Source organism: Dryobates pubescens, chromosome 10 (assembly GCF_014839835.1).
Source record: "Dryobates pubescens isolate bDryPub1 chromosome 10, bDryPub1.pri, whole genome shotgun sequence".
NCBI classification, from domain to species: domain Eukaryota; kingdom Metazoa; phylum Chordata; class Aves; order Piciformes; family Picidae; genus Dryobates; species Dryobates pubescens.
Genome location: NC_071621.1, coordinates 20019217 through 20037785, shown reverse-complemented (window position 1 = coordinate 20037785; position 18569 = coordinate 20019217).

Sequence of the window (18569 nt, the reverse complement as noted above, 5' to 3'; positions counted from 1 at the left end):
CTACTAGTCTCTACTTAGGCAAGAGGCATTCCCCACAATGTTAAAAGCTGATTTATTTTTCGTAAAAGGAATTGCAGTATGTAAGATGCCCAAACAGATATCAAAGATATCTGTTTGGGCATCATGTAAGCTTCTAAACAAATACCAGGACTTTGTATTTTTAGTCAGGATTTAAAAGCTTGCTCTGCTAAGTCCTCCGACTGCCTCGGCAGAGTGACATGGACACATGAGACAGGAATCATGAATCATTGCTCTTATCTGGTATAGCTCATGGGTATGGGTAGGGGCTAGGGATTTACCTTGGGTTTTACTGTTCAGATGAGGGGGGTTGCTGGCATCAGGATTAAGTGTGGCATATGTGAACTTCCATCACAGACATGACACACTGGGGATGGCCATGTTCTCTTTAAATGCAGATTTTAAATGGGAAAGAATATTCTTCTTAGAAAGGTAAATAATGAGAGGTACTTTATGCTGTGCAATGTACAAGGTATGAGACTGCATAATCACTATTAAAAGTGACCTGATTTTTATTTCTTTTGAAGTTTGTGCACGTTCAGTCAGCTGAAAGGGCAGACAGAACAAGAGCACTGCAAACCAGTGTCTAGTGGCAGTTACATAGCTACAGTTCCATTGAAGTCTTGCCAGTGTGCATGAAGGGCTCAAGTTTTTGAATGTTTTTTTCTAGTTTTATTTACTTTAGTCCTTGCAGGCCAGAATTGAAATGGTTTTCAAACAACTGGAAGAAAAATTTAGCTGCCACCAACTTACACCAATTCACTGTCCTCTCGTACTCGTGTCAAATAAAGAAAAGTGTGCTACACAGAAATCTGAGACTTTAGTTAAGGCACTGCTTATTATTATCCTTCTGATAACTGTGATTTATTTTGCTACTTTCTGTAGATCTAGAATAGCTTCTGAGGTAAAATGCATTATGCACTTTCAGTAAATAGTTCACCTTATGTGTCTGCACTACTTATTTTTCTGTGGGGAGCTGTATGTCAGTGTTCTGCTATCTTGATTCAATTATATAAGTGCTGTAGGAAACTATTTAAAACAGTATGTAGAGAAAATATTTCCAAAACTAATTCAGGGATATATCTGACAAAATTTTTTTCTGTGTTATTTTGTGCAAGCAGTTGTTGTGCTTCCATTTTATGTATGTGCTTAGTTACTTCATATTTAACTAAACCAGTATAAAGACTTATAAATATCAAACTGTAACTGTACAATTTGTATTTTCAAAAATACTAAAGATATTTGAATTGTCACATTGAACATAATGACAGTTTCCCACTTAGTCTAAAAAAAAATGGATCAGCATGCATGCACTTCAAAATTTTTAAAGCTGTAGAAGGTGCAAAACAAAAGAGTGAATTCATAGAAAATTTAGACAATAGTTTCAGAAATATATTGCCCACCCTACCCAAATCTCAGAAAGATTGACTAGGACAGAGTTACTCCTAACAAGTGAAAAGAAAAAGCAAGCAGTCTAAATGGGACAGGATAATTTGTCTCAGATGGAAAATGTGACACAGAAACTAGCACTAGTGAAAAAATGGAGAAAACTTTTTTCAACATTTTGAGCATATAGCTTGAAAATTTAAACATAGCATAAACTCTGTTGATGTGTTGGTTTTGTGGTGGGTTTTTGGGGGGGTTTGTTGTTGTTTGGTGGGGGGTGTTGTTGTTGGGATTTTTAACATTTACTTAAAGATTTAGAGGTAAATCCCGAGTTCCTTATTTAGGTAAATTCCTTCTACAAGGACTAGAACTTAGACAGAACAAGAACATGCTCACAGCTGAACAGAATTCTTCTTGTTTTGTGCGGCAATAATGCATCTCTGTTCAGCTCTTGGAGTTCTTTCCCAGTTTTCCATCAGGACAGAGTGTTCCCTTTTCCTTATCCCTGCCATCCCTTTCATTAAAATCTTTTAGGAAAATTAGGATAATGTAAATCAATATTTTTTATGATGTGTCCAAAATAAAAATTCAGTGGAAGAAAATAGTTATTTGGCATTGGATCTTTTACATTTTCAATAATACCAAGTCCAGGCAGCCCAATACCTCCCAGAGCAAATCTAGGACACATCTGTAGTAGTATATGTACAAGGTTTGTTCCCTGGGTCTGACATGAAGTAAGCTGTAAAAATAAGAGAATATTTTCATATCCTATTATAAGAGAGAATATCTGGCAACAGATGAATAGAAATATATCAGGTCAACCCATGGATTCCCTTTCTTAAAACAGTTATTCAGTTAGCATGTACCATGGAATCACAGAATCAGTGTTGTGAAATCTTAGAATGGTTTGTGTTGGAGGGCACCTTAAAGATCATCTAAGCCCAACCCCTCTGCCATGGGCAAGGACACCTTCCACTAGAGAAGGTTGCTGAAAGCCTCATCCAGTCTAGCCTTGAACACTTCTGTGAGGGGGGCATCCACAACATTTCTGGGCAACAGTGTCTCACCACCCTCACAGTAAAGAATTTCTTCCTATTATCTAGTGTAAACTGGTAAATTCAAAACCATTACCCCTTTTCCTATCACTGCACCCCCTGACAAAGACGTGCTGCAGTCATGGCTCTCCTCTGGACTTGCTTGAGCAGGTCCATGTATTTCTTATGCTGGGGACCTCAGAGCTGAACAGACTACTCCAGGTAAAGTCTCACAACAGTACTAGGAGGAGAATCACCTCCCTTGACCTGCTGGTCATTCTTCTCATGATCCAGCCTAGGATGCAATTAGCATTCTGGGCTGTGAGGACACTTTGGTGGTTCATTTTCAGTTTTGCATCCACCAGTATCCCCAAGTCCTTCTTTACAGGGCTGTTCTCAATCCATCCATTGCTCAGTCTGTATTTGTGCTTGGGATTGCCTTGACCCATACTGAACTTGTCCATATTGAACTTCACCTGGTTCACATGGGCCCACCTCTCAAGCCTGTTAAGGTTCCTTCATATGGCATCCCTACCCTCCAGCATTCCGATTGCACTACGCAGCCTGATGTCATCAGCAAACTTGCTGAGGGCATTTACAGTCGGTGTCCCCAGCACAGATGTTAAAACAAGTCCCCTGTATGCACCCTTAAGGGACAACACTTACCATTGGTGTATTTTTCTATTCTATCAAATATTCTCAGAGCTTTGAATAGAAGAACTGCAAATAGAATGGAAAATATGTAATGTAATAAGGCTATACAGTAGGATCACTAGGAGCTTTTATTTTCTGTTCTTTTCCACAGAATTTTCCTAATACCATTCTATTTTTGAATGCTCACAAGCATTGAACCTAGTGTTTTTATACAGCTACTGTAAGCCAATCTCATCTTTCCTAAGTAGTAGCTGGTCAAGCCATCAACATCTGAGATCTTAATTGAGGAATATCACATTTTGCTTGTTTATGTTGGATTTTATTGCACTGTCATTCACTATCTTCAGCTTTTTGTGTAACTTTCATTAATCAGTTCTCCTCCTGATATGTCTCTTTAAAACTTACTAATATCAGTAATCTATCATTTCACTATTTTTGTCTTGTTTCCAGATCATCTCTTAATGTATTAAACAGTTGCAGTGAGGACCTCTATTTCCAGTGGGGAATGATAGCCCAGGAGTTCCATGTACTGGAAAAACTGACCATTTATTACTGCTCTGGTTTCCTATATTTAACCTTGTTAAAATTTTCCCTTTTAATTCATGTGAGTTATTTCTGTAACAGTGCTTAGTGAGTACCTGACAAAGGAGATTCACACAGTATGTGATCCTTTTTGTTAATGGAACTCTAATAGGAAGTCATCTCAGTTCTGGCTTAAGGGCTTTCTTGGTCTTTCTAACATATTTTCATAAGTAATACGCATTTTCTTTGAGCAAACTATGTATTGTCTGACTTTTTAATGCATTTTACATGTCATGTCAAAATATTTTACCCTGTGGTTCTCCCCTGTATATCCTTTTTAACAAGAAACAATGTTTTGTCGCACTTATGTTGGGTTTTTTTCTTGACACTAAACAGAATGATAATAGATAGTATTATATAACTGCAAAAATGCTGGAGCTATGTACTTTATGAAGATCTTTTTACTGCAAAAAAGGCTCATTAAGGGAATGGAACATCTTCCATATGAGGAGAGACCGAGGGAGCTGGGTCTCTAAAGAGCTGGGGCTCTTTAGTTTAGAGAGGAGGAGACTGAGAGGTGACCTCGTCAATGTCTATAAATATGTAGAGGGTGAGTCCCTGGAGGATGGATCCAGGCTCTTCTTGGTGGTGCCCAGTGACAGGACAAGGGACAATGAGGAAGTTTCCTGTAAATATGAGGAAAATTTTTTTCACTGTGACGGTGACAGAGCACTGGAACAGGCTGCCCAGGGAGGTTGTGGAGTCTCCCTCTCTGAAGATATTCAAAACTCACCTGGATGCATTCCTGTGTAATCTGGTGTAGGGGATCCTACTCTGGGAGAGGGGGTCAGACTAGATGATCTTTCAAGGGCTCTTCCAGCCTCTGAAATTCTGCAATTCTGTGAAAAATTGAGTGCTGCTCAGAAGTAAACAACAAATTTCATCCCTTCCTACATGATCCCTAACTAATTGCTCAACACCACAGCCAGTTGTGTTGTCTAAAACCTTAGACTCCATATTGTCCCCTGTTGTGACATATTCTTTCAACAGGATCATAGCCAAACCTTTAGCTATTCTTGTGTTTCCTGGCATTCTGTTGCCTTTTGGCAGGTAACAAAAATCATTGTTGTCCTATTTGGATATTAACAGCTGTTTCCTATTTAGAATGGAAATTTCAAACAGCCATCAGGGTTTGAATGTTACCTGAGACACTGAGCTTATTTATTCTATTTGACTCTTTCCTTAAGGTATAATGCAAATCCCATTATAGTCTATGCTTTATTTCCCATACAGTTTATTTTTTTCTATTGCTGTGTCACTCTAATCTTCCTTCAGTGATTTTTTTCTGTGCTAGTTCAAAATAAGACATTCCAGTTTTCCTCTTCTTATTTCTTACCTTTTTATAATTTCTACATTTTTTAAATTATGGCTTGTTTGGTGCCCTATTTAACAGAGAATTCATTTACTGAGATTGTTCCTTGTAATTTGCCATTGTCATTTTGCCACTTTCTGTCCTCTCCTTTATGTGGGAATATACAATTAATCACTTTGAATTGTATTGTCCTACTGTAGAGAGATAAAAAAAGAGAAAGAAAGTGACAGTGAAAAGAACCTACTTATACTAGAAAAACTATTTTTCTTCCAGAAGTGTTTCACAATTCCTAGGGAATCTAAAAGCCCCCTCCCTTCTCCAACGTTTATCCTGAGGCTGTCCTTTTCACTTCCTTCCTTCCTTCCAACTCTGTGAGGGCTGCTACCCTGGAGTTGGGATTGCTCAGCAGTGTCTCTAAACACACTGTAGGAAAAATTCTGTCTCCATTGGAGGACCCAGCTCGGAATCCCCACAACCCCAGGGGATTTTCTCAACAGGGGATTTCTGTAATGTGGCAGGAGAAAACCAGAAAAAGCTAATACAGCCTTAGACCATGAAAGTTTGATGACATAGAATTATCCTGGGGAGAAGAGCAATTTTCTCAGTCCTTTAAGTAAGCCCATGCCAAGCATGCAGAGGGACTTTTCTGTGATACTTTCAGAGAGCTGAATGTGCTACCAAGACAGATGGCTTCTGCAAAGTGAGTCTCCCCAAAGTGCGTACAATTAGAAGGTAGAATAAATCCAGAATATAAGTGAAAAACTAAAGGTTGAGCATGGCATGGTAAAGACCAGTGAAATAAGGTGTTTTCAAACAGGAGGTTAAGGAGGGATTTTAACTAGAAATATTTTTGCAGTTCTGCAGGAGGAACATTTTCCAATTTAGCAAAGGATCTGAATGAAAGGAACAACTGTGGCAAAACAGAGTGTGAACAGAGTAGATTCTGCCAAAAGAAAAATCCTTGAGGAAAAACGAGGATGAAGGTGAACTCTCAGAGTTTTTATTGGATTAGTTCCAGTGTAGTGCTGCATTTTGAAATGAACACCAATGAGGCTTGAAACAATTTCTGGTCAGGAATCCGGATTTGTTTTCTTGATTGCACAATGCTACAGATTATGCATAGCTTTTATGTCATGTTCATTAGTTGCACCTCACTAACTAACCATTTGGGCTCTATAATAATTACCAATTTAACTCTTTTTAACATAACTATTTTTGATCATCTATGTAAAAACTCTTCATCATTTTATTCACTCACTGGAACCTGGAACCCTCAAGTAGCTAACAAGAGTAAAACCTTCCTTGATTTATGAAATTGTAATAATTGAGTCAGAACAAAATATCAATAAATAGAAATGATAGAGAGACTAGGTGTGGAAAAGGTTAGGAGAAATGTGTTGCTTCTCATGTTTTCTATCTGACATCTTTTGGTGATAGACTGAGAAACCAGGTTTCTCTTTGAAATTATAGTCCTTTTATTATCATGTGATGATGCTAGGTACCTGCAACCCCCTGCAAAACAGAGTTAGCCAGAACTAGAAATTCACTTCATTGTTTTAGATCAATAATGAAGCCTTGCCAGATGTCTTTAGCTCCAAACCTCATTTCTTTATCAAGAGGAAAATCCAAATCTAAAGACACATATGAAGAAAATGAAGAACAGTGTTGATCAGCATGACAGCAGAGGTATATTTTCTTTAATAAAATAACTCTGTATCAGCTCACACAAGTATAAAATAGCAGCTGGTAAAAAATAATTCTAATGAGGGACACACTAATTAAATAGTTATATTAAGAAAGAAAAACCATGAGTCGACCTATTTAATTTCCATTCATCAGCTGCTCAATTTCCTCTGCCCTCAAAACAGGATATGAAAATATTCTCCTGTTTTTATAGCTGACATCATATAGCAAATTGGAATATTTGGAAAATATATTTTACTCAAAATCTCTGTTTCTTTATCAAATATGTAACTTAGCTGCGATACATATTTTTATCATTAAACAAACAAACAAACAAAAAAAAAACCAACCCAGGAAAACTTAGACCAAGTCTCTGCCTATTAAAGAACTATCACAAAGGTTAAAAAGATGAAGAAGCTTTGTAGGATATTAATGAAAGCCTTCAAAGAAGGCTCCTTATGTATAGCTACATTACTATTTTTCAGACAAGTACACCAGCATCTCAGGACCTTGACACTGTTACGTATTCAATTACCCCATGAGGCCCTACCTGAGCAAAGAAAGTTTAATCCACTGCTCACCATTTTAATGCTTCAAAATTCTAAAGCCCAGTCCAGCATACAGTACTCCAAATACAGTTCTTCAGCACTGAGTGCTGTGAGCCCAATCTACAGCTAATCAAAGAATCCATAATGCACATAGTAAAGTATGGATTATGGTGTTCGGTGCAATTAAACTGCTCTAAGGCAGCATGTGGTAATCTTCAAGGAGATCTGCTAAGGAAAGTTACTAGAAATGTACTACTTCTGCTCTTTTATGACAAGTACAGAAAGCCTGTAATGTTTCTTGTACAAAACAATCAAACAAACAAAACAAAAAACAAAGGATAGTGTTTGTAGAGGGGTTAATTGTACTTGGACAAATATTTAGGTATAATATGGAAAGCAGCTTAGCAAGCTATTTGGGTTCTCCTCAAAACTAGGACAGTTTCCAGGGAGACATTCTTCATCCTTATTTCATCCTACAGAACAGTTAGCATGTTCTGGGAAAGGGAGCTATCTCCTGACACCACTGATGGGGGACAAACATTGCAGACAGCAGGAAAACAGTGCATTGATTGGGAAAAAAAGAATATGATAATGTAGGTGTGTAAGTGCACTGCTGAATCATTTGGAGAATAATATTGTAATTAGAGAATAAGTGGGACTGAAAATCCTAGTTGCTGCTGTGTAAGTTTCAATCCAAACTGCCTAATTTCAGTAATTAGCAAGTTTCACAAGCTACCATCCATCAGATTTTACAGGTAGCTTTACTGTTCCACATTAATTTGGCTTTTAAAAGTTTAAAGCTAAATAATCCCATTACTTCCGAGAACTGGAAAAGTAGAGGAATATTATCCCCATGACAAATAATGATAACCATTCCTAATTTTGTAAAGCTCTAATGTCAACATTGCTATCAGTCCATGAATGATCTCCCTCATTTACATGTGGAGAAACACAGCTCCTTTTCTTGTAGAGCAGAGTCAAAAAGCTCTAGGGGAATGCTGTGCATTTTGTGCACCTCTACCCAAGGTGTACAAAGGGGCTCCTATCTACTCATAAAGTGAAAATGGAACTCACAGTATTTAGCAATTTACCAAGCATTTTTAAAATCTTTAGGAACTTCAATTTAGACAATTTCATCTTGAGCAAGGAATTGAAGATGAGATTTAAGTTCACATCAAGGCCTTCTTCTTCATAAAGAGAGCTTTGTGAGATACCTCCACCAGCCTGTACTCCCCAACCTTGAAGCTCTTTGAGCTACTTCATCAGGAGACTCTTGCCCTTCATCCCTACCAGAATTGCACTGCATCACAGCTGTCTTTTTGGCCATGAGTCCCATGGATCTATCTTTTGACCCCTGATGCCTGGCTGGGTGCAGCGGTACAGCCAAAGCTGGTGAGGCTCTGTCCTTCCACATTACTATGAGTCTTAGCTCACAGCTCCCCTTCCTTTTCAAAGTACCACGTCCAATTCTATTTGGCACCCTGCCAAAAAAAAAAGGTGGGGAGGGGGTATGTGGAGGGAGCAAAAGTATTCTGAAAAAAAGAAAAAAGAGAGGGGGAAAGAAAAAAAAAAAAGGCTGGCTATTCTACCTGCTGCTTTCCACTCATGACTGTCAGGACTACATCCTATACATCCTACCCAGCCTGACAACTATTAATGTCAGATTAATGTCACTAATGCAGATTAATGCAGATTAATGTCACTAATGAGCAACTAACTGGCTAAAGTTTGATTCTTGCACTCTATCATCCTCTACAGGAGCTGGTGCCCTGACTCTGGAAGGCAAGTGTAAAGCTTAGCCCACCTCACTTACAGTAAAACATTGTAAATAACCCTCAGAATGTGTTTTCCATTCCACCTAGAATTAATGATATGTAAGTTAGGCATCTTGGACATCAAAACTCTTTAAATACCTGACAGTCCAGGGCAAGCATTTATAGAATGCAATTATCCCCACCAGTCTTTGACACCTGTTTCAGGATAAGGCACATATCATTTATCAGGCATAGAAGGAGCTCAGATGGCTAGTTTAAGGAAAAAGATAAATTGCAATGATTCCAGATAAACTTCATTTTAGATAAATAATTCTACACAGGCTACTCTACCAGAGTATTGGTTAATATATTGACTTTGAAGATACTTTGTGGTCCTTTATTTTGGCTATGATTCTGGTCTGTGTGTTAGAGTGAGAGGCAGGACAGCAGTCTGCAGTAAGGGGCTCTCAGGGGAATTTCGCTAAGAGGAATGGAAGCTCCTTGCAATTAACTACAACAAATTAGCAAGGCCTTTCACAATCCTAGAAAGGGTTTCCTGTTGTTTTTTCCCCACATTCTGAAACTTCAGCTAGTTTGAAAGAGATTCCTCGAATGCACATCTGACTATCATGAATCTCCTAAGACCTGTACTGATTTTTATTGTTTAGCCTAGAAACATGAGTCTGGGAGGGAGCTCCTCGATTGTCAAGGACAACATCTTGTTATTGCAGACAATCCCTTTATGTAATTGGTCTTTGAAAACTCATCCCTCTCTGTCTTACAAACCAGTCATCTTTGCTCCTACTAAACAGCTGTGCTGAACCTCACTATACTCATATTTACAAGGTTTTCTCTACTTTCTAGACTGAATGTACTAATGGGAAATGTATGATTACCTGTTTTTTTAATGTCAAAACTCTGTCATCTCAATGTTTAAGTAGTCCACTCCTATAGTTTCTGCCCACATCAAAAAAAAAGACCATAAATCATTCTTTAGGGGTGGTGGTGGTAGTCATTCCTTAGATTCATGCTCCTTCTTTTGGCACAAGCAGTCTTTTCCTCTTTGCCTTCCTTAGACATTCAAGCCTCTCTCCTCTGAGTTTACTAAGTGTCTCAAATGGTATCATAGACCTTACTCTAGTGAATATCAGATACATTAGTTCCTTGTCTAGAAAACCTTTTATTTTACTTTTTTTCCTAAAAGAGATACTGTGTTCTTGTGGATTTATCTAGCATTGGCAAAAAATATCTTATATTCTTGTAGCAATTATTTCAATGCCATTAAATAATATTACTTCCAAGTTTATGCTAAAGATTAGCTTACCAATGAAATCGATGTATTGTGGCTGATGTTGTGTTGTATTTCTCTATCTTGAAATAAACAGTTTTCCAGTCATGAAGCACCACTCAGCACTGACAGACTAATTTTTAAACTTGGTATCAAAATCTGTGATTTCATATGGCATTTTTTTTCCAGAGTGCAGAATGGTGGCTTTCTGATGGGAACATGCCACATTTCATGAATGAGGCTTCTGCTTTGCTTGAGGTAATTTCTTTTTTATTTTAAACAGTTGTCCATAGTTCACTCTGACTTCACTTCATCAGTCTAGATCAAGTATTTATTTTAACTGAAGCATCTGGGGAAGATGTCAGGAAGGAATAACTAAATCTTATTTAAGCTCAATACCGTGCTTACTTTATGGGATTTCCCTTCTTAGAAACCAGGTCTCTTGCTGCTCAGGCAGCTTCCTTATATATCCCCTGCTCTAACTGTCCTTCCCTCCACTTCCTGAAGAGTTTCTTTTGAAGTAATAGTGTGTCCAGTAGCTCCTTGCTCATCTAGGCAGGCCTCCTAGCATTCTTTCCTGCTTTTCTCTTTGTTGGTATACATAGCTCCTGGACACAGAGGAGGTGGTCCTTGAATACTGACCAGCTGTCCTGGGTGCCTCTTCCCTCCAGGGCTTCGTCCCACGACACTTTGGCTAGCAGATCCCTGAAGCGATCAAAGTCTGCACGCCTAAAGTCTAGGGTCGTAAGCTTAGAATACGTCCTCCTGATTGCCCTGAGGATATTAAATTCAACTGCTTCATATCTGAGTAGTTAAAGTCCCCCATGACAACCAGAGCCTGTGAGGCTGCTGTCAGCTGTCTATAGAAGGCCTCATAGACTTTATCATCCTGATCAGGCAGTCTGTAATAAACACCCACAACAGTGTCACCCATGCCAGGCTGCCCCTTAATACACACCCACAAAATCTCAGCTCACCCCTCAAATATAAAAGTGATGTGTCTAGATCTCACACTTTCTTCTGACAGATCTAAGAACCCCTGGTAGAAATGCTAAGTCATAAGGTTTTAAAACTCAAATTTAATGAAATTCAACAAGGGCAATTGTGGAGTCTTGCACCTAAGAAAGAACAACCCCATTTATCAGTATAGGTTGGGGACTGAGCTGCTGGAGAGCAGTGAAGGGGACAAGGACCTGGGGGTCCTAGTGGGTGGAAGGTTGACTATGAGCCAGCAATGTGCTCTTGTGGCCAAGAAGACCACTGCCATTCTGGGGTGTATTAGAAGGGGTCAGTAGGTTGGGAGAGGTTCTCCTCTCCCTCTACTCTGCCCTGGTGAGGCCACATCTGGAATATTGTGTCTATTTCTGGGCCACTCAGCCCAAGAAGGACAGGGAACTGCTTGAGAAGTCCAGCACAGAGCCATGAAAATGATTAAGGGAGTTGAACATCTTCCTTACAGGGAGAGACTGTGGGAGCTGAGGCTCTTCAGCTTGGAGAAGAGGAGACTAAGGGGTGACCTCATTAATGTTTATAAATATGTAAAGGGTGAGTGCCTAACATTCTGTGATTTGAAAATCCCATACAGTCTTACATGCTTGTTAAATTCCCTTTTTTATAAAGACATGAATTCTTTAATATATTACTCTGAAAGTTAATGTCAGGTTATAGATTATTCTTCTGCATTTTTTTGAGGCATTATGTGCAGTCTTATAAACACAGCCATTTGCACACAGTTCAATAGGCAGCTTTGTCTTTGAATATTTACTGATATAAAAGAAAAAGGGAAATATGAAATGATTTTTTAATTAAAAATATGTGTTCACATGATGTGTATATAAAAAATAAAAAGCAAAATAATATTCAGAGAATAATTGATCACAATGCAGGGTTTTCTGTAGATTCTGACTCTACTGGTTACTAAGACCGAAGAGATATAAATAGGAGCTTAGTATATTTTGGAGGATGAGAGCCTGCTAGCAGTTTCAGATACACCCAAAAATTCTTAGTGCATTCCTAAACTGGTTCACTTTCAGGGTATCTAATGCATGTACAGCAGTAAATGATTGCTTCTTTGACAAATACCATCATTCTGAGATGCAAAGACTGTGTTCCTGAATGCATGGCTAGATATTCAGAAACATTTATTTCCTGTACTATGACAGTGCCCCATATTGATTTGCATAATTCAAATCAGAATGAAGAACCTGTTTTAATTTGGAAGGAGTCATTAAAGTACCTCCTAGGGCCTGCTCTTTAAATTAGTTCCGTCCTGTGGTTGCATTGCCTGAGACTGTTGTGTTCCCTTTATCAAATTCTTTCACTGCTGTCCCCCTCCTGTTATTCTACAGTGTAAAAAGCTTTTGCCTCATCAGTTTAGTGAATCAGTCATGTCTAGAAATAATGAAGAAAAAGGCAGTCCTGTGGTTAACTGTTGAAATGATATCTCTAAACTATAACAAAATCCGTCTGTGACCGTGGACTGCATACATCATATATAACAGCAAGTATTTTGCAGACACATCTCTGTTATCTCTTTCTACTGAGCAATCACAGAATCACAGAATGGTTTGAGTTGGAGAGCAGCTTTAAATACCATATACTACCAGCCCTGTGGGCAAGGACACCTTCCACTAGACCATGTTGCTCAACTGGAAGGCTGGAAAGAGTCCATGGCAGGACTTAAATCAGGTGCCTAAATTTAGGTGACCTGAATCTGAGATAGATTCCAGTTCAGAGAAAAGCTGCAATGGGCATAAATAGAAGTTCCTGAAGAGTATTAGTTAAGATAATGGGTTTTAAGAACATTATTAAAATCAAATCAAGCTTGTATGTGTTTTGTTTAATGGAGTTGAAATTCTCAAATTAAATATGCTTAAATATCTTAACAGATGGGAGCTTTTCCCTCTCTATCTCAGTTTCTCATTTAGAAAGAAAAATGACTCTTTTTCTTTCTTTCACTCTTTTCATTCAGTCTGAGACCTCTCTAGGAAGCAGAGTGTCTCTGGAAGTAGAATATAAGAGGATCACTATTCTCTGTGTCTCTGTATTTGTAATTATTTTCTTATAGCCATGTCTCCTGGAGTCACCTGAACACTCAAATCCAGGCTTTCAGTTAAAAACTGGAAAGCTTCATAGCTATGCAGAAAAGTTTGAATACCTGCTTGAATTTATCTTGACACTTTAGCAATCAGGATTAAAAAAAGGGCACAATGAAAATCTTTAAAGGATCATTACTTTTCAATTGATCTGATGATAATTGGAGCTTCATTTACAGGTTTTGAAATGTTAAAATAGGCAGTTCTGATCTCAGTAATGCAATGAGGCAAAATGTTTGCTAGAATCAAACACAGTAAAAAATACCTTATTAGCAGATGTTCAGTTTAATTGCATGAGCTCAAGTACAAACATTTCTGACCTGACTTGGAAACCTGATTTGGCCCAGGAAGCTAGACTATTTGAGCTCTCCTCATCTCCCTCCTTTAGTTGAAGTGAATGTCAGAGAGTATCTAATGAATTATAAGATCATAAAATGGTTTTAGTTAGAAAAGATCTCTAAGATCATTGAGTTCAGCCATCAACCTAATCAAAAGAATCTCTTTTAAAAATTCCTAAGTTAATGCAAAGCCTAAACATACTGTCAAAGATTAGTATTTGCTACATATAAAAACCTCTCAACATTTTCATCTGCTTACACAATCCACCTGGACTTGTATAAAGAGTTTGATACTATTCCACACCACATACTTGTCCCTAAATTGAAGACACATGGATTTGACAGACCACTCAGTGGATAATGAATTGACTGGATGGTTGCAATCAAAGAGGTGGAGCCAACAGCATGATGTCCAAGTGGAGACCAGAGACTAGCAGCATTCCTCAGGATTCAGTACTGGGACTGGTGCTCTTTAACATCTTTGCTGGGCACATGGACAGTGGAATTGAGTACACCTTCAGCAGGTTTTGTGATCACACCAAGCTGAGTGCTACAGTCAGAAAGCTGAAGGGAATGGATGCCAAACAGAGAAAATTTGACAGACTTGAGAGGTGGGCCCATGTGAACTACACGAAGTTCAATAAGGCCAAGTACAAGATCCTTGTGTTGAAGTAATCCCAAGCACAAATACTGGCTGGGCTAAGGGTAGATTGAGAGTAGTCCTGCACAGAAAGACTTGGGAATACTGGTAGATAAAAAACTGAAAATGAGCCAGCAAAGTGTCCTCATGGTTCAGTAAGCTAATTGTATCCTGGGTTTCACCAAGAGAAGAATGACCAGCAGGTCAAGGGAGGTGATTCTCCTTCTCTACTCTCTGTTTTCATGCGACCCTACTTGGAAAGACATGGACATGCCCAAGCAAGTCTGGAGAGGGCTGTTTGCCCATTGACAATTGCTTGTATTCTGCATGAACATCAGGTCCCTAAGACAGCTTCAGGTATTACATGAACTATGTCTCAGCAGGGTAGCTACTTGTAACTACAGCCACTTGAAAACAGTAGCAGTAGGAGAGCAAAGTGAGATTATCATACATGTTTGAGAACAGAACAAGAAGTCAAGGGAAACAAAAGTGGCTCAGAGAAATAAACACTAAGAAAAAGGTCCAGTTACAGAACAAGCACATTCTACATTCTGTTTCTTCCTCTAAACAAGATTAACAATCCTTCAGAAAGAGAAATGTTACATTTACAGACTAAGTACTTTTAAGTTACACTGTGAGTTTGCTTGAGAGAGATAAGGGTGTTTTTTCCTCTTAATGCAGGTACAGCAGATTAATGCTTAGTGAATATGAAGAAAAAGATCTTACCAAATCCATGGAAAGCAACATATATCCTAATACCCACAATAAGACTGATTCCACCAAACCCATTCATTTGGACAGACAATACAGTAGAGGCAGCATAATTCCTGATAATTTATTTGCTTAGCTCATGTCCTGCCAGTGACTCAAAATCTTAGTCAATATCACCCAAGTAGCCAGCCCATACACCAACTAAATTAAACTACAGAATAATAAAGGAAAGATGGTCAACAGAAATGCTCTCCAGACATGCTGAGCCCTTTCCAGAAAACTAACCAGAGAAGTTTAGCAACTTGTTCAGGGTAGCTACTTAAGTTTCAAATGACATGAAGTTAAGTTAGATGTGGCCAAGCAAGATGAGATAGTAAAAATATGGCATGATCGAAATACACTTCTCATTGGAATCCGGTATATTCCATTCGAATTTCATTCATTTCATTATCTGTCAGTAGGAATATCCATAGCAATATTAAAATCAATGTGATAGGAATCATCTAAAAGTTCTTTCAGGAATCTTTCATTACTTTTTATAGAAATTGTCATGCTTTTTCACACAAGGTTTATGTCAGTCCCTTTTATGCTTGCAGTAGAGTGATTCTTTTAAAAATGTTTTGTTCTTTTTCTTCCTAGCACTGGGGAAATCTTTCTCTTTACCAGTTCTAATTATACATTAGTATGTTAATTTGTGATTCTATCACTTAACTATTTCTACAGCCATATTGCTTCCTGAATGTTTGTGAGGACTCTTAATTTGTAAAAGCAAACCAGACTTTAGCTCATACATATGCTTTTGATAGGAGCCCATGCCAAGACATTACGTCTTCCTGGGAACACAAATATTTAAAGAAGGTTGGAGGAGTGGTTTAAAAGAATTGTTTTTTTCTCATACAAAATAATCCAAGCCTAAATATAACCAGCAGTGAGGTAGAGAAATTTGGATGATCAAATGTTCTTTGATTTAAACTGGTTATGCTTCTTTCAAGCACAGTACACGGAAAAAGTAATGAGTAATGCAAGCAAATGCCAAAGCAGGAGATACAAAAGTTGCTGCCCCTGTTGACCCTAGCATTTACCCAGCATCCAGTGTCCTACAGCTTAGTTTTGTTAGGAGAAAGAATGGGTGGAGCCATTCTATTTATTTAGAAACAGTAGAGACTAAGCCCTTTTTCTCTCAAAACAGCTGGACTTAAAAAGCCAGAGGCAGTTTTCCTTGCTTGCAATTCCAACCTCCTTCTCATCTCATCACTGTTTAATAAATAGCTTCCTTTCATGGCTGAAAACTGTGAAAAAGTAAAAGTACTTTTCTGTCTTGGCCTCTTTTTTTTTTTTCCCATTGAATCATAGAATGGTTTGAGTTGGAAGCGACCTTTAAGATCATCTAGTTCCCACCCCTTGTTGCTCAAGGTCCTGTCCAACTTGCTTTTGAACACTTCCAGGTTTGGAGCCTCCACAACTCCTCTGGGCAACCTGTTCCAGTGCCTTCCCATCCTCAGGGCAAAGAATTTCTTCCTAATGTCTAATCTAAATCTAGCTTCTTGCAGTTTGAAGTGGCTGCCCCTCATTCTATCATATTTATGCCTTTGTAAAAAATCCTAATTTTGGTGAACAGTAGCACTTACAGTTAATCTTCTTCAATCAGTCTTCCTTCACCTGCATTGCTCTTACCTGACATTTGGGGAAACCCTGGAAACACAAAACCTAAGTTGCCATTAAGATGCTCAAATTAATGGGAGCCTAGGAAATTCTTTCTCAAAAAAATTAAGGAAGGGAGATAATTAAACATCCAAAGTTTGCTGGTAGCAAAATTGCAACATTTCTATGAGCAGCTTTTTCTTTGGGCTGATCTCAAGGATTTGAATAGCTGGTCAGGAACCAATTAATCTACTTAGCCTCAGTGACAGACAGCAATCACATTCGACTAATTTCAGTGAATAACATAACCACAGCACTTGTTCATTTGCCATCTGGGAGCACTTTTTCACACTGAACAATATCATTTCCTCTGTGATAGTCAATATATACAATGATCCTGAATGTCGGACCCCTGAGTACATAGTCCCGCTTCTGGGGATTTGTCTGCTAGGCTCAGGGCCAATTTAGATAATGATGCAGGTGCCTAGCCTTGAAGAATGTTGTTGGTGAATGCTCTGCTAAAAAGCTTCAGCAGAGCCTCCCCCTAAGAAAGTCTGCTAAGATGCCTCAGCAAGGAATCTGTCTTCTTCCCAGGAGCTGATTTTAAGCTGAGTCTTGCCCCCCCATCAAGGGTTAGGGCTGGGCAGGCCACTAAATGAGTCACAGACACTCAATTAACCCTTCTGCTTTCCCAAGGCAGAAGAGAAATGGAATAAGGGACAGGAACCTATGAATTGGAAATCTAAAACTGCTTTGATGAAAACACTACCAATAAAAATATACACATAAATACAAACTCAATATCTGATTCAGAACCCCTGATGGCAACTTGTCACCATCACCATTGATGATGTGGCAGAGGTCCCAGACTGGAGTCAGCAGCAGGTGAGGATCAGATTCAGAATTTAGATTCAGGATTTTGATTCAGGAGGTGGATTCAAAAGCTTATGGTCTGTGATCTAAGACAGAACAGAAAGATTCTTTAGATGGCAGCCATTGAAGAAGAGTGATTCTAGTGATCCTTCAGCTTTATTCTGAATATGATGTATTTCACAGAATCAGAAAACATTAGGAGTTGGAAGGGACCTCAGAAGATCATCTAGACCAATCCCACTGCTATAGCAAGACAACCTAGAGCAGGTCAGAGAGGAGCACATGCAGTTTAGTGTCACCAGAACTGTCCCCTCCTCCCTGCAGGTGTGGCCCTTTATTCTGCCCCCTGCAACATGCAACACAAAATGCAGCTGTTTTAACTCAAAAAAGAACACACTCCAAGGTGCTGCCAGAACCACACTGCAATGGTTTCATGACCATGCCTGCGCATTGTCGCATACCTGTGATCCAGATCTGAACCCTAACCATAGGTTGACCTCTGGCTTGACTCTAGACTTGTCTCATGCTAGGGATTTGCCTGGCATTCACTAAATAGTTGACTGAGCTGGTTATCACCAACATCCTTCTCTGTTCACATGTGGTGGTGCCCTGGTGCCTCTGGGATGCCCTTCATTCCTGGACCCCATGAAGCAGGCAGCCTGCACTGAAGACTCAGCAAAAGTCAATAACCACCACCAAGGGAAATAAGCAGCTTGCAGACACCTGCATTGTTCAGGAAAGCACAAGTTAAAACAGCAGCCAGAACAAGTGATTGCTATGATAGTAAAGTAAACTAAAGAGAGGGGCATTTGTCCTGAAAATGATGTGTGCTACAGTCATTTTTTCCCCCAAGCCTACTGAAAGGCACTACCTCTCTTCCTCCCAAGTAAGACACTGCAAGCTTTGCCAATCATGAAGCACATGATCAGGTAATGTATATTGGGATTCACCCCTGATTTATAGCACATTGTCACAAATAAGTAAATATAGTCTATGTTGTATCTCCATAGAA